Here is a 5,000-nt window from a genome sequence, read left to right on the forward strand (position 1 = left end):
TGTTTCTCAGTGTGTGTGTGAGTGAGCGTGTTTGTGAATGTGTGTGAGTGAGTGTTTCTGTGTTTGAGTGTGTGTTTGAGTGAGTGTGTATTTCTGAGTGTGTTTGAGTGAATGTGTGTGTGAGTGAGTGTGTGTGAGTGAATGAGTCTGTGTGTGTGTGAGTGAGTGTGTGTGTGAGTGTGTGTGTGAGAGAGCGTGTTTGTGAATGTGTGTGTGTGTGTGAGTGCGTCTGTGTTTAAAGTGAATGTGTGTGTGAGTGAGTGTGTGTGAGTGAATGAGTCTGTGTGTGAGTGAGTGAGTGTGAATGTGTGTGTGAGTGAATGAGTGAGTGTGTGTGTGTGTGTGTGTGTGTGTGTGTGTGTGTGTGTTTGTGAGTGTGTGTGAATGAGTGAGTGTGTGTGTTTCTGAGTGTGTGTGAGTGAGTGTTTCTGTGTTTGAATTTGTGTGTGTGTGTGTGTGTGTGTGTGTGTGAATGAGTGTGTGTGTTTCTGAGTGTGTGTGAGTGAGTGTTTCTGTGTTTGAGTGAGTGTGTGTGTGTGTGTGTTTCTGAGTGTGTGTGAGTGTGTCTGTGTTTGAGTGTGTGTGTCTGTGTGTGTGAGTGCGTCTGTGTTTGAGTGAGTGAGTGTGTGTGTTTCTGAGTGTGTGTGAGTGTGTCTGTGTTTGAGTGTGTGTGACTGTGTGTGAGTGAGAGCGTGTTTGTGAATGTGTGTGTGAGTGAATGAGTGTGTGTGTGTGTGTGTGTGTGTGTTTCTGAGTGTGTGTGAGTGAGTGAATGAGTGAGTGTGTGAGTGAGTGTTTCTGTGTTTGAGTGTGTTTGAGTGAGTGTGTGTGTGTGTTTCTGAGTGTGTGTGAGTGAGTGCGTCTGTGTTTGAGTGAATGTGTGTGTGAGTGAGTGTGTGTGAGTGAGTGAGTGTGAATGTGTGTGTGAGTGAATGAGTGAGTGTGTGTGTGTTTGTGAATGTGTGTGAATGAGTGAGTGTGTGTGTGTGTGTGTGTGTGTGTGTGTGTTTGTGAATGTGAGTGAATGAGTGAGTGTTTCTGTGTTTGAGTGTGTGTGAGTGAGTGAGTGAGTGAGTGAGTGAGAGTGTGAGTGAGTGTGTGTGTGTCCACGACTGACACTATTTGACATGCAAATTCAAAGTGTATCACTTGACTCATTTTCGGAAGCAGAAGTGGAAACGCGCGTTCAACATGAAAAAGGAAGAAGCGCGTTAAACGTGATCGAGTCCATCAGCAGCCGCGGTCACGCGCACGGTCGCTCGGTCTGTCGGTCATGCCCACCTTCATCAGCTCGAGGGCGCGTGCGTGCGGGCGTGCGCGCGCGCGGAGTCCGGCCCCCCACCACCGCCCCCCCGCGGCCCTCCACCACCGCCCCCCCGCGGCCCTCCGACGCCCACAGAGCCAATCACCCGCGCCGCTGGAAGAGGACACGCGCTTCCTGATCGCGGGTTTAAGGAGGAGTCCGTCAGGAGCGGGTCAGAACCGGCAGAACCGGCGCACACACACGCGCACAGATCAGCAGGAGCCCATGCGCGCGGACGCGTCACATTGAGGAAGTGCGCGCTCGGTCAGGTGGGACGCGCGGGGGAAACTCAGGTGACACCGGCTCAGGTAAAGCTCTTCTCCTCCGTACAGCGCGAGAGCGGCGAACGCGGCAACTCAATCGACACAATCTCCCGTTTCACCGTCTTTCGCTCTGTTTATTTATATAGTTTCATGTTATTGATCCTCATCCCCGCGGGGTCACGAGAGGACGTACACGTCACGGGTTCTCGGTAACTCCCGAGTCGTGACGTGTCTGAGATATCGTGCTCCCGTTGCTGTCAAACGGAACGACCCCCGTTCCGTCATTAGGAACGATCCGCTGTAAGTTTCATTCATTCGCTCGGTGTGATTATTGCGTTGTGATCTGCGGCTTTTACCTGCGCGCGCACGTCTGACAGGTGAGTCCGCGCGCGCGCTGCTGACACGCACACCCCGCATTAGAATAACGACTCGAGAGTTCGCTTTGAGAATAGTTTGTTTTAATAATGAGGCGGATTCTCCTCGGGGACGCGCCTGTGCACGCGCTGACGGACCGGCTGAACCCGCTGAACCGGATCCGCGCGCGACCGGAACGCCTTTACCTGGAACACACTCCTGAAGCTGCTGCTGTTTGTGTGTTTGACAGTGTGTGTTTTTTAACATTAGTCCTAGAGTTCAGTTAGACTCACACCTGCTGTCAGTCATAATTAATTCTCCGACCCCCCTCACGGCCGTTGTCATAGTAACTTAATTACTCAGGTAATTCGGTCGGTCGGTGATGACGCGGTTCCTCCACTAAACACAGTCACTGAATCCTCTGGGTGATTATGCAATAATATCATGTAATAAAAGTCTGCTAGTTTATTGAACTTTTAGATTTAATCTAATATATTGCATGTTTTTATTATGTTTGATCCATCAGGCTTTTATGGCTCATATAATCTTTATTCAGAGAACCAAAAATATGCAGTTTTAAGCAGATTCTGATATTAATATGAAATTCTGATGATTGTAATGTAAATCAATGAGATCTTTATAACAGTATAGCAAATACTGACATAAAATGTATATTAATATCTGCCAATAACATGTCTTAGTAAGATGATATTTAAAAGCTTAGTTTTATGATCTGTAGTTTTTAAAACATAATGCAAAACACTGATGATAGAGGGAAGAACAGATAAACCTTCCTCAAAAGCCTGATGATCATTATTTGCTACTCATGATTTTCATAATAAATGATGATGATAATCAAGTAAAGCTGCTTCAGTCCAGCTGAAATATTACTGACAATATCAAAGTTATTCCTTGATAAAATCAGAGCAGATTTGACACAGAAAGACTCGTGAAGCTCGAGCTGAAGGAGGACGCTTGTACAATTAAACTAAAAGACTTTTACTGGATAAAAGAGTGAAAACGATCAATCAGAGACGGAAGGAAAATATCATATTCATCATTTACAGGCTTTAGAGATCAAATATGATACTGTAGGATTAAAGCACTTTTAGATGAAGTACATGATGCCCATGGATGGATGAAGTGTGTTTCAGGCGTTGTATTTGTGCGCAGAATAACTGTGTTAGACCGTTCACAGTCTCGAGGAGGGATTCTCCACGCTCGGCTTCTCTCAGATTACATGAGTTCATTTCTCTTCATTTATTACTGAAACTCAAACGCTCTGCGAGATCAACTGCACACGTTCACAGACTCACTTCAGTTCTAAACCGGACACAATATCTGAACCCTGAAGAGATACAGCACTTTCTACAGTAATACTGAAATATGTTCTGAGTCTAAAACATGAAGTGCTATCAGGAGCATTAGCTGAAGCTCGACGTCTTTCAGTTTCATTACTATCTGTACAAAACGGGAAACTTGGGAATAATTATGTTCTGTAATGTATTTTACAAAAGAAAACACTGTAAATCTCCTCTCGTTAGTGTTTAAAGCTCATTGTTTTATGAGTGATAAAGTGTGTGTGTTGTGAGTTCCCAGACAGCAACATAGTGTCGGCCCAGATCCGGCTTGAGTGCAGTCCTGTGTCCCAGATCCGGCCCAGATCCGACTCGAGTGCAGTCCTGTGTCCCAGATGTGGGCCGGATCCGGCTCGAGTGCAGACCTGTGTCCCAGATCCGGCCCACATCCGACTTGAGTGCAGTCCTGTGTCCCAGATCCGGCCCAGATCCGACTCGAGTGCAGTCCTGTGTCCCAGATGTGGGTTGGATCCGGCTCGAGTGCAGTCCTGTGTCCCAGATCCGGCCCAGATCCGACTCGAGTGCAGTCCTGTGTCCCAGATCCGGCCCAGATCCGACTCGAGTGCAGTCCTGTGTCCCAGATGTGGGTTGGATCCGGCTCGAGTGCAGTCCTGTGTCCCAGATCCGGCTCGAGTGCAGACCTGTGTCCCAGATCCGGCCCAGATCCGACTCGAGTGCAGTCCTGTGTCCCAGATCCGGCCCAGATCCGACTCGAGTGCAGTCCTGTGTCCCAGATCCGGCCCAGATCCGACTCGAGTGCAGTCCTGTGTCCCAGATCCGGCCCAGATCCGACTCGAGTGCAGTCCTGTGTCCCAGATGTGGGTTGGATCCGGCTCGAGTGCAGTCCTGTGTCCCAGATCCGGCTCGAGTGCAGACCTGTGTCCCAGATCCGGCCCGGATCCGGCTCGAGTGCAGTCCTGTGTCCCAGATCCGGCCCACATCCGGCTTGAGTGGAGTCCTGTGTCCCAGATGTGGGTTGGATCCGGCTCGAGTGCAGTCCTGTGTCCCAGATCCGGCTCGAGTGCAGACCTGTGTCCCAGATCCGGCCCGGATCCGGCTCGAGTGCAGTCCTGTGTCCCAGATCCGGCCCACATCCGGCTTGAGTGCAGTCCTGTGTCCCAGATGTGGGTTGGATCCGGCTCGAGTGCAGTCCTGTGTCCCAGATGTGGGCCAGATCCGGCTCGAGTGCAGTCCTGTGTCCCAGATCTGGCCCACATCCGACTTGAGTGCAGTCCTGTGTCCCAGATCCGGCCCACATCCGACTTGAGTGCAGTCCTGTGTCCCAGATGTGGGTTGGATCCGGCTCGAGTGCAGTCCTGTGTCCCAGATCCGGCCCAGATCCGGCTCGAGTGCAGTCCTGTGTCCCAGATCCGGCCCACATCCGGCTCGAGTGCAGTCCTGTGTCCCAGATCCGGCCCAGATCCGGCTCGAGTGCAGTCCTGTGTCCCAGATGTGGGCCGGATCCGGCTCGAGTGCAGTCCTGTGTCCCAGATGTGGGCCGGATCCGGCTCGAGTGCAGTCCTGTGTCCCAGATCCGGCCCAGATCCGGCTCGAGTGCAGTCCTGTGTCCCAGATCCGGCCCAGATCTGGCTCGAGTGCAGTCCTGTGTCCCAGATGTGGGCCGGATCCGGCTCGAGTGCAGTCCTGTGTCCCAGATGTGGGCCGGATCCGGCTCGAGTGCAGTCCTGTGTCCCAGATGTGGGCCGGATCCGGCTCGAGTGC

General features: G+C 51.1%; 1 protein-coding gene across 1 annotated transcript in view; it reads left to right on the top strand.

Moving 5' to 3' along the window:
• The first annotated feature begins 1,521 nt into the window (after window positions 1-1,521).
• Window positions 1,522-5,000, top strand: part of zbtb7b (zinc finger and BTB domain containing 7B) — a 44,362-nt gene continuing 40,883 nt past the window's right edge. Inside the window, exon 1 of the mRNA XM_056270248.1 lies at window positions 1,522-1,611. The gene's annotated coding sequence lies outside the window, so the exon portion shown is untranslated. The remainder of the gene's footprint in view (window positions 1,612-5,000) is intronic.

Source organism: Rhinichthys klamathensis, unplaced genomic scaffold (assembly GCF_029890125.1).
Source record: "Rhinichthys klamathensis goyatoka isolate OS25496 unplaced genomic scaffold, OSU_Roscu_1.1 h1tg000300l_1, whole genome shotgun sequence".
Classification (NCBI taxonomy): domain Eukaryota; kingdom Metazoa; phylum Chordata; class Actinopteri; order Cypriniformes; family Leuciscidae; genus Rhinichthys; species Rhinichthys klamathensis.